The 12,100-nt window shown below is 38.4% G+C and overlaps 1 protein-coding gene across 2 annotated transcripts in view; it reads left to right on the plus strand.

The window, feature by feature from the left end:
- LOC128855681 (tissue inhibitor of metalloproteinase) overlaps positions 1 to 12,100 on the plus strand; it is a 104,356-nt gene that overhangs the window by 42,944 nt on the left and 49,312 nt on the right. The window contains exon 2 of one of the 2 annotated variants that reach the window (XM_054090794.1): positions 5,520 to 5,579. The exons of the other annotated variant lie outside the window; for it this stretch is intronic. The gene's annotated coding sequence lies outside the window, so the exon portion shown is untranslated. The remainder of the gene's footprint in view (positions 1 to 5,519; positions 5,580 to 12,100) is intronic. 2 annotated transcript variants of the gene reach the window in all.

The following is a 12,100-nucleotide window of genomic DNA, read 5'->3' on the forward strand; positions in this document are numbered from 1 at the left end:
GCTCCTTACAGGAGTTGACTAGTTTGAATCTGCAACATGGCGTCGTCAGAGCCTTCGGTCGTGGCTTGACTATCGGAGAAAATCTTAATATCTCCCCCGCTCTTACGTTCCCTAAGCATTTTGCATGCCTGCAGGATCGCACAGTCATCTGTCTGAAAAACACAAGCAGTATTCGGAAATTTTAAGGAGATAGATAAATTGGCTGATTTAGAGAAAATCCCTGCTTCGACTCCCGATTCCATCTTGGAACCGTCAATGAAGATAGAAGCGCCAGCTTCGGTGCAGATTTTCCCCTCTACTTGGAAAGATTGTCCTGACACCATCCTCAAATTCCAGTTGGCGGAGAGAGAGATCTATCGGAAGGTCGAAGAAATACCTTATTAACTGCCTAAAAATGCTACCATGTCCCTTGGGAGATTGCCTCCAGAGCCCAACCTCTTTTAAGCTGATTTCACTTTGAGTAGCGATAGAAAAGGACGTGAAAGTCGATGGGAAGTAAGTGCAAAACGACGTTCGGGGCAGCACCGGCGCAGGTTCTACATGCTCCGGTGATGCCAATACATGCAGTCCTTTCCACCCTCCCCAGTTTGGTGATATTATAGCCCTTCCGAAGAGCTGCCCACTAAATCAGGCATTCATACGATAAAATTTGCAGTTGACATGGTTCGCGGCGATTTCCCTACGGTGAACGAGTTTTAACAGCCGAAAGATGATTATACCGAAAATACAGTTCTAGAAAAGTTTCGAGAGTTGGATTAAAAGTTTCATAGGTGCGTTGCAGTTGATGGAGGTGATAATATTTTGAGGCGATAATGTCAGCTTTAAGGAATAAATTGGTTTTTTGAATTTTCTGACTATATTCCGGGAACTTTTTGACCAAGTCGCATACTTATATGTATGCATTACGCTATAATATGCGGCTTTGTTACATTTGTAGGCTGGAAATTATTCAAAAAACTATTGTACGCTTTGATCTTCTTTTGTTTAACATTGCGGCTCCTATTCCTCCATACAAAGTTAGATGTGTGTGTGCTCATTAATCTCAAAGTTTTTACAAGTGTAAGAATTATCCTTTTTCTCACCTTTGCCTTTGACTTTCCATTACTACTCGACCGTGTTTGCATCCATATTACTAATAGCTAGGCTTCTCAGCAAATTTGATATATTTTACCCTGAACTTTTATGCTTCTAATGCTGCTACAGGGTACAGCACTCGAAGTGTAACCAACTTTAGACCGGACAGATAAACATATCATCCATGGACGTTTCAACAGAACTCGGAACCGGCTCACAAAGCTCGAGTGAACCAAGAATTGATAAAAAACAACATTCTGAACTTCATAACGTCCCCACAATGGCTCTAAAATTCACCAGAGGCGAATCCGATTTATTATTCTCTTTGGGCCATTTTGGAGAGCAGGGTCCGAACTAAAAGATTCACCAGTCTCGTGAACTAAAAGTCCCACCAGTCAGTGGACCAAAATACCTGCAAGTCACATTCGGGCAGCTGGCGATTAGTTTCTGGACCAGCTCAAGGCTATAGGCAAGGCACCAATTTTTTACTTTGAATTGAATAAAAGTATATTAATTTTTCAAACTAAAAATGTATGGTATTTTTAATTGGTTACACTTCGAGTGCCGGTCACTGTAATTCTTAATTTACTATATTCTGTAATTTTTCATGCGCATATTCTTATAAATAAGCCTGTGACAGACCATGTCCGGGAACGTCTTGAAAAAAAAAACATTTTGCAGTGATAAAATTCAAATTATTTTTATCTTCGTTTAAAAATTTTTGCCGGCGGTCTAAAGTGAAAACTTCTATTTTCAACGAAAATTTCCGCCATTCTGTGGGCACCGACTTGCAAAAAGTAGTTTTGAGAAAAACGCGTTTAAAAGTTTGAGATCCCGAACGCTCGCACCTGTCCCAGCTAAGACGCGAGACTAATTGGTCAATAACTCCAAAAGTTTTACTTAGATCGGCTTAAAATTTTGGGAATATATTCTTGAAATGTTAAACAATAAGATAAGACAAAAAAATCGATTTTTTGAAAGAAGTTATAAATCCTATGAATGCTTTGTACGTTACAAATTAAAGTTTAGATAAATAAATAAATATAAAAAAGAAATTGGCACGTGCCATTGAGGGCCTAATTCGCCTGTCTTGCTTAGAGGAGGCGGATAGCACTGAGCATTTTCTCTGGGAGTGTCCCGTATTTGCTAGAACAGGCTCAGAATTTTGGGTTCCGTTGTCAAGGAACGCGTAAAATTCGTTCTCTCAAACTGGAGGATATTTTCAAATTTACCAAAAAATCTGGAAAACTCTCACAAGTCTAACTACCTCTATTTCTATATTTTATCCTATCTTTTTCCTTTTGTTATTTCTCTCCTTTCCTCCTTAACTATCTACCCTTTCACGCTCCAGAGTTTTGAACACAATGGGCTTTTTAGCCTGAGTGTTTTAGGAGTTACCAAATCTTTCTGTGCTTCTGGGCTCGTCATTTCAAAATTCATTTTCAATTTCAATTGGCACCCACTTTAGTAGTTTAATCTATCTTTTACTGCAAATGTACGTGAAGTGCATTCTAACATACTTTGCTAAAAATGGAGTAAATCCTAAATTTTACAACGTCTCCGAATAGCAGTTAGGGTTCTATGAGAATCATTTCCGTGACACATCTGCACTCGAAGATTTGCCTGCCGGGTGACGACGGCCGTTAAATGTTTTTATTTTACTATTTAATCATTTAGTACTCTTAGCATGTCCACAGTGCAGCTCGAACTCGGGTCTAACCAAGTAGTAGTCACATACAAGCCCTACACGTCAACGACGGTCGCATATGCCCCGTGTCGAACATTTTCAAAAGCTCGCATAAGTGATTTAAAATAGTTGAATGGAAAAATTGCATTCCCAGATGGCTCCCATTGTTGACACACTTGCACACATACATACATACGTTTCATATGATATGCGCTTGTCGATTTGCTTATAAATTTATACTTCCACTGCATTTATTCAGGTCGTGTGCACAACTAGGAAATGTTTGTGTGTCTAACAAAACTTTAGTGATCTGACTGTTTATTGTTTTTAAGGCAATTAATTCTGCTTCTACTTCTTGATTGGCGGAATGACCGCCTAAGCGATGCTGACCGAGTGCGACAGTTGTTTCGTCCACGTGGTAATCGGTGATAAATGTGGTATACCCACCAAGTGAAGCCCTGGCAGAGTTTCATAATTATGTTTATAATAAAATTTTTGGTTTTTTTTTTTTTTTTTTATTTAAGTAGATATGCAGAAATTACCACAAGCTCTTTTTTCATGCTGTGATTTTGTAAAAAATTCATGGCGATTTTATTAACAGAATTTCATTAGTAGAGAACGACCGAACATCGATTTTGAAGGCCGTACTGTAGTTCGGCCAATTTCAGCCGGAGCCGAACCGAAGATTTTAAAGCGCCCAAGTAATTAATAAGTAATGATAAAAAATCCAGTATTTTTATTTGAAGAAAATTAAGAAAGGTACATAAGTCTCATTCACATTAATTTCTGCTATAAAATATACTAGTTTTTGTATATTAAAAATAGCACGCAAAAAAATTACAAAATACCAAATTTTTACAAGAATTAAAAAAGTTAAAAAATTATTTTTACAAGAATTAAGAAATTAAAAAAATTATTTTGACAATAATTAAAAAAACAAAATATTTTTACAATAATTAAAAAATTAAAAAAATATTTTTACAATAATTAAAAAATTTAAAAATTATTTTTACAATAATTAAAAAATTAACAAATTATTTTTACAATAATTAAAAAATTTAAAAAATAATTATTGTAAAAAGAATTTTTTTTTTGCACTAATTAATTTAATACTCATAATTGAATAGTTTTTTGAAATTTTGAAATTTCCTGCGGCATAAAACTAAGCGTCTCGCTTTCTACATAAGTTTCTAATCTCCCCCTCCCCTATGCAATAAAAAATGAAGTCAAGTTTGGACACCTTCTTAGCCGCTCAGGAATAACAATCGCGTATGCTAACGATTTCGCAATAGTGGCAAGGAACAAAAGGTATTTATTTGAAACACTTCGTAACATTGAAAGTCGCGCGAAAGCAGTGGGTCTTAAAAGCCAAAACTAAATGAAGAAAAAACTAAATATCTGCAGATTTCACGCAGCAAAGAGAGACGTAATCCTGAAAACCTCGAAATCGGGGCATACACATTTGAGGATGTTCAGCACTTTAAATATTTCGGAATTCTAATAAAAAATGCCAAAAGCAGTCGCGACGCAATACAACACAAAATAATGGCAACCCACAAAAAAATGGCTCAAGTCTAGAAAACTCATACGTGAATGTAAACTCCGTCTCTAGCAGTCAATAATACTGCGAGTGCTGGACAAATAAAAGCACGGACGAAATGAGCTTAAGAGTTTTCGCAACAAAAGTACTCCGAAGAGTGTTTGGCTGCTTACGCTGCAATGACGGATCGTACCAAATACGCTACAACGGCGAATGGCTGAATTTATGCCGGGGAGAAGACATCGTTAAACACATAAAATTCAAAGCCTTCGGTGGTTAGCAAAATACTGTGCGCATGGAGGACAGCCGCCCTCAAAAATCTATTTAAATTCACTAATGACCCCAGCTGGAGGGAGTCCATGATCGACGGTGACCTGAAAAAGCCACGACTTAGGAGCTGGAGGTCTATTGCATTGAATCGTCCAGACTGGAAGAGGATTGGGGACGAAGCTTAAGCTCACCCTGCTCTGTAAACGCTGCTTGCTGATGATGGGTTGAATAATTTTACATTATGCTGTAAAAACATTAGCTCTTCGGCATTTTAGCCGTGAACTGGAATTGCATTGCCTTGTAGCACTGAACAGTTGCTCACTCGATGGAAGTTCAGTAGCCATTTGCGATGGAAGAGTAAATTATATAGTATTTCAAAGGGGGTTCAAGCAAAAGTTGGTTCTGGCAATACTCGGCTCTTTTTTAACCGAAGCTGAACAGAAATTTTCTAGGCAAACAGTTTTAGAAATTAAGTTTTACATTTTAAGGAAAAATAATGAATTTCGGTTTCCCCAAAATAATATATTATAAATTTCATGTTCATAATGGTTTTCCAACGCAGGTATCCTAAGTATGAAAATGTTTGTAGGTAATAAAAAGAATATCTCATATTTGTCTTAATTTCATATAAAATTGACTTATGGAATTAGGGGTAGTCAGAATTTTGGAAAAATTTGATTTTTTGTTTGCATTTTCTTAAATTATAATATCTTAAAAATATTGTGTGAAAATTTTAAGTGAATCCGACAAATACTTTTCGAGTTATTCAACAATTAACAAAAGGCGCTCGGGCGCTCCGGAGCGCTCGTGAGCAAGTATTGGGCTGACAACTTAGTAATTGCGGAGTTTTTTTAGAAAATCAAAGACAATTCTTTCATGGAAGTAAATAATTTTATTCTGTAATGTATTGTCCATTTTGATCAATGACCTTTTTTTTCCATCTTTCAGCCGGCATCATTATCCCACGTTCTAAAACTTCTGGTTTTTATTAGCAAAAAACTGAATCAGGTACGATTTGACATCATAATCATTATTGAAAATTTTACCATTCAAAGAATTTTGTAAAGATCGAAACAAAAAGTAATCAGATAGTGAAAGGTTAGGACTATAAGGTGAATGTGGCAAGACATCCCAACCAAGCTCCAATAATTTTTGCCGAGTGACCAAAGATGTGTGGCCTTGCATTGATATGATGGAATAGAATACCTTTTCGATTTGTCAATTCGTGCAGCTTTTCTTCAACTGCATTGTTTAATTTCGTTAGCTGTTCAATGTAGACATCAGAATTGATCGTTCGGTTGGTTGGTAAGAGTTCAAAGTGGACGATTCCTTTATAATCCCACCAAACTGATAACAAAACCTTCTTTTGATGAATATCAGCTTTTGATGTTGTTTGAGTTGGTTCAACTGGCCTGTTCCACCATCTTTTCCGCTTTGTATTGTAATAAATAACCCAGTTTTCATCGCCAGTTATAAGTCGTTTTAAAAATGAATCATTTTCATTAATGTTCAGCTGTTAATACGTTGCGTTAAATGCGTTCCTTTGAGTTCGTGAGGAACCCATGTATCGAGTTTTTGAACATAGCCAAGTGGATTTAAGTGATTCTTAATGCGTGTATGTGATACATGAACCTTCTCTGCAATCTCACGTGTTGTACTGTGCCGATCCGGATCGTCTTGCTTTGATTAGGGCGTCATCAACTTCAACTGGACGACCAGAGCGTTTTTCATCTTTGAGTGAAAAATTACCAGAATGAAATTTGGCGAACCAATTTTGACACGGCCGTTCTTTTAAGGCTTCGTCACCATAAACAGCACATAACTTTTTATAAGCTGGCGATACGGTTTTCTCTTTGCGAAAATAAAAAAGCAAAATATGACGAAAATGTTCCTTGTGATTTTCCATTTTTCAACGAACGCCAATCGAAAACTACGCAACCGATCAAAAAACTTTTTTTATTGATTAACAGCTGAATTGCCAACTAGCAAATAACAAAATGTGTTTTACATTTGTACTACGTCTGCAAACCTAAAAACTCTACTGAAGCCATCTATGAGTGAAATCCGCAATTACTTAGTTGCCAACGCAATAGTTAGCAGCAGCAACACTTTAAATGCGTTTTTCTCAAAACAATGTTTTTTGAACTGGTGAACACTGTAACTTAAAAACCGCTTGGTAGATTTCAATAAATTTTTTTTTCTGCTTTTGGAAAACATAGAAACTCGTGCCCAATCGAAGGATTTTCTTTTCAAAAATTTTGATTTTTTTAAACAATTAATAGTCGGTTTTCTTCGAAAATCTGAAAAATATTTCCTGAGGCCGCCATGCTGTTGATTTTGAAAAAAAAACTAAATGAAACTAATTTCTCTTGTCCGATTGCTTTGAGATGAATCACCAACGACTTGTGATAATCACCGCAAGGGACTTCTGGAGAAACGGGCTCCACCCAAACAACGATAAATTTTACAATTATTAATATATATGTTTTTTTGCAATTTGCTAAAGTTAAGTCGAAATACGATGGATTAATGCTTTGTTTTTATTTTTCTAAAATAAAGCAATTGACTAGCAAGAAAAAAGTGATTAAAAATCACCATTTTTTCTGGCCTCTGACTACCTCTAACCCCACTTTACATTTATACTTATATATCTGTACATTAGTTCGGGTCGATTTAAAAATCGCTCATTGCTCTACGAAAATCGTATTCTAGGGATCAAAATAAGAAACTTTGCCGAAGGAACCATACCTCTGAAACGAATTCTGATGTCCCCCAATTTGGGTCGAACGAAAAATCCCACTTTAACCCATTTAGAGTGCTCCAATCGAGTCCAAATGTATGACCGACCTCCACTAACTTTGGACGGCCGACTCACCCATGCCAGTGGAACACCCCCTGGAACTCCCCTGGGGGTTCCCCATACAATCATTTCAAAATATCACCATTTTTGGCCTTTACATGAGAAAATAAACTAAAAAGTTCCACCCAAATTGGGGGACATCAGAATTCGTTTTAGAGGTATGGTTCCTTCGGCAAAGTTTCTTATTTTGATCCCTAGAATATGATTTTCACCGAGCAATGGGCGATTTTTTTGCCTCCCCACAAATCGACCAAGCCTAATACTTATATATCTGTACATTTGTAAATTAATGCACCTTTCTCCATTTGTTATAAACTGAAATGGCCTTTTGTATTGTCGCTATTTATGCCTGTTGCTAGAGTTGCATTAATGGCCGGTAGCGGCTCATCGATTTGCCCCACTATTTTTGAATGTTTTTTTTTCAGCTGTATTTCTACTCAAAACAGCCATAACTGCATCTAGTCGAATGTGCCACGTAAACGATAAATGCAGGCACGTTGTTTATTGCCAGTTTTATTGAGTTGCTTTTTCAAGTGGGTTTCTCACATTCCTTTTGTTTTCCTTTTGAAATTTCCTCAAGCAGGAAAAATTATATTTCGCTGAACATTTCTAAATTTACAAAAGTAATGCACAAAACTTATATAGCAGCTGGTTTTCGTAAATTTGTGCCAAGAAGGAGCACACACACACACACATACAAACATGTGCCTGTAGTGGATGCAGTGCAGCCAGTTCACTCTTGATTTATTCCATTTCCATTAAACTGAATGGCTTGCAACAATCGATTGGGAAAGGGAAATGTTGGATTGGTTCCCGTTGGATTGAGTTGCTTTGGATTTTAATGCAAGTAATATAAAATATTTCTAAATAAAAACTAGGCTAACTGAAATTTGGCAAATAGCTGGACAAGTGAAAGCGTTGTATGAGGTTTCAGAAAATATGCGCTGAAAATAATTGGAAAAAAATTCAATTTTAATTTTAAATTCCGTGCATTGGGTTTGTGTGCCATCGATCGGGAGTCACACAAGTGGTGTTAGACATTTTTCAAACATTTCAAAAAGTTAGTATAATTGCGGCTGCATTTTATGTGTGCAATTTTCTTGAGTTTAATTCAAGTGATTCATCGCTGCTTCGAAGAAAACTTGCACACCTTTGTTAAGTAATTGAAAATGGACTTTAATCTTCAATTGCACATCATTTTTAGTTGCCTGTTGCGGTAGTTTTTTTTTTAATTTTTTTTTTTTTTGTAATTTTTCTTGCATTTTATGGCACATTGTTGCAGTTGCTTACGCGGCCACTTAAAGTCATCGGAAATGCCAGAGTGTACTTTGAAGTGACTTGTCGAATGCGTTGCTTTCTACTTGCGCAATTCTCCTAAAACTAAAGAAATTTTCCATACACCTTTCCAAAAGCACTGACTTCCGTACATTGGTAGAGAAATTTTCGCCCACCTACCCTAACACTTTGCTGCTTGGCTCGCCATATCCTTGGCATTTGAGCGTTGAGCTATGCGCTCATAGAACCACAACTCAATACAGCAGCCGGCCAATGAATGAATGCGCTGGCTCAGGTTGCTTGAGGTAACCCGCAGCTTAGGCAGTAGTTAAAATGAACAAGTAAGCCGAGCAGTTGCCGTTTTAATTAAAAAAAGCAGCTTTCGTGCGTCCTATTGCTGAACTAAGACCGCACTAAAACTGTGTCGAATTACCCGAACCACTAACTGTATCAGCACAAAAGTCTTTGCGTTGAGAAGCAAAGAGTGGGAGGGGGCGCATATTATTTTTATCGCCAGCGGTTAAAATGCCGGAAGTGCACGAGTGTCTACGGTGGAAGTGCGCCGAAACGGATGGATGAGAATTTGGTAGCTGCTGGTGGTCGGGGCAGAGTCACAGCATGTAAGGGGTGTTGTTTTTGGTTAGAGATGGAGAACTGTAGATTGGTATTTTAAAACAATTTGTGTGATAGTCGAAATGAAAGTTCTTGATTGCTTTGAAGTTAATTTGGCTAGACATAAATCGACCCATCCAACATTCAAATTTATATTGAAAATTTTTATTGTTGATCCATAATTGAATTTGAAAATTTTGTTCAGTGAAGAAACCCACTTTTGGTACATTTTCAATACATCGAATTGCTTCTTTTGAAGCGTTGGTACTTCTTATGGGTCAGTGGAATAATTAAAAACAAACAAAAAATTATAATAAATTTTCAATAAATAGAATTGCATCTTTTGAGGCGCTGATAATCGAAGAGCTATTCCTGTTTGCTTCCAAAAGAAGTTATACTTTGGTCCGTTTTTGTTGTTGTAACAGCATAAACATTTCTCATGCATATATGGGGAATGCTGCTGAGGTGACAGTCCTTGGCTGAATATATATCCGGGTCGTTCGGGTTACGCGGGTTACCGACTGTCTTGGGAACGTACGTCTTATGGGTCAGTGGAATAATTAAAATTAAAAAAAAAAATTAATAATTAGCGCGTACACTTCTGTTAGGTGTTTGGCTGAGCTCCGCCTTCTCATTGTGGCGTGCGTCTTGTTGTTCTTCCACAAAATAATTAGTTCACATGTTGTTAAGAGGTATTCTAGAAAAGCTCATTGCTCTGATAAGTGAGAGCTAGAGAGACGTGAGCAGCTTCGCCCTGCACAAAAGATTGCTTCTTGAGCCTTTCCAGGTGCTGAACGGTGTACGACAGGGTCGCATACTGCCTCTAATGTTGTTTCTGCTTGTCATCGAGGACGTCATGTGCGCTGGTTTCAGCTATGAAAATCAGCAGAAAGGTATTCACTGGCAGATGAGACAATCAATTTCTCCAGTACCTAGCATACGCAGTTGACATCTGCTTGCTAGCTTATAAACTTTGCGACCAGAGACTGCTTACACAAGCCATACAGGAAAAGCTTCAAGGTACCGGCCTCGAGATTAACGCTAGGAAAATTAAAGGGCTGCATCTCAATGAGGTCACATCAGGCACAACAGCATGAAAGTGTAGAGAAATTTTGCTATCTCGGCTGCATGGTCACCTGCAAAGGCGGCTCTGAGGGAGATGCTATGAGTAGAATTGGCAAAGCGTTTTAATTTTATGACATCTTAGTGTCTTTGTGGCGAAATAACAACAATAACTTTCATACCAAATTGCGCATATTTAACACTAATGCTGCTAGTGTCTTTCAGGCAGACGTCTTTGCGATCCTACAGGCATGCAAAATGCTTAGGGAATTAGCGAGCGAGGGAGTTGTTAACATTTTTTTCGATAGTCAAGCCGCGATCAGGACTCTGACGACGCCTTAGTGCCGATCCAAGCTAATCAACTCCTGTAAGGAGGAGATCTAATTTCTTGAGTGTGCAGGTAACATTTCTTTGATTTTTGTTCCGGGACATAGGAGCATAGAGGGAAATGAAATTGGTGATGAGCTTACCAGGTAGGGGACTAAATTGGTCTTAGAGATCTCCTACCCGGTCGTCGGCATCAGTCCCACTGTTCTTAAAGGGAAATTGCCCAACTTATTTCTCAGGAAAGCGCAGATCAGAAGGAGCTCCATTTCTTCATCTGCTTTTTCGATAACCCTTTGGTCCCCGTACAATAGACGGAGGACTAAGAAAGTCCTGGGGACAACACGCCATTCAATTTTCAAACTCATAGCTCTATTTACCGGTCATTGGACGATCGACACAGACGCGGAAAAGCTGGGTTTAACATTCAACCATTCCATACCGAAGCTGGGGAGACCTTTCAGAGAAGGAGACTATTGAGCTCCATCTCCGTTAAATTTCCAGGTTTAGCAACTACAGGATTAGGACCACTGGGTGCTCTTATCTTCGACAGCCTGTGGCAGTGCGCCAACCTAAATCCCATCAACCTTCTCAATTATGTCAACAGCTCTGGCTGGCTGTAGATATCTGCCTGTTAGAGCTCTCGTAATGGTATCAAAACGGCGCTTTAGTGCTACTTTGGGAGTGCCAGAATGGTACTTCAACCATTTCTCTTACCTACCTAACTCTAATAGCAAATCTGTCCTCCTGACCTCCCTTGCATCAAATGCAAAGTAACCGCGGTGATCACGAAACGTCTGCAAACGATTGTCACCTGCTGCCTGCGCCGTATTTTATGGTTTTTTGCCTCCATACGATATCCAGCCCGGACCTGCTAAAAAAAGTTAACCAACTGGACTGAAATTCGAAAAAGGAAGCGACAGTGGATAGGACATACGCTTAGAAAAAGTCATGACAACGTTGTTAAGAAAGTCTTGTGTTGGAACCCCTTCAACAAGCAGGCCGAGGTGTGGCCAGATCGATTTACTGCCAAAAAAAGCCATGTATGCGGCTGTTGTGACTGTCATATGCCCGAAGATATGCACTTATGTTGAAACAGTGCCATAAAAGTATTGCTGGTATCTCTGAATGGGTTGGTGCGCGACTACCTTTCGGAATTCACAGAGAGAACGCCGGTTCGAATCTCGGTGAAACACCAAAATTAAGAAAAACATTTTTCTAACAGCGGTCGCCCCTCGGCAGGCAATGGCAAACCTCCGAGTGTATTTCTGCCATGAAAAAGCTCCTCACAAAAATATCTGCCGTTCGGAGTCGGCTTGAAACTGTAGGTCCCTCCATTTGTGGAACAACATCAAGGCGCACACCTCAAATATGAGGAGGAGCTCGGCCAAACACC

This window comes from Anastrepha ludens, chromosome 2 (assembly GCF_028408465.1).
Source record: "Anastrepha ludens isolate Willacy chromosome 2, idAnaLude1.1, whole genome shotgun sequence".
Lineage (NCBI taxonomy): Eukaryota > Metazoa > Arthropoda > Insecta > Diptera > Tephritidae > Anastrepha > Anastrepha ludens.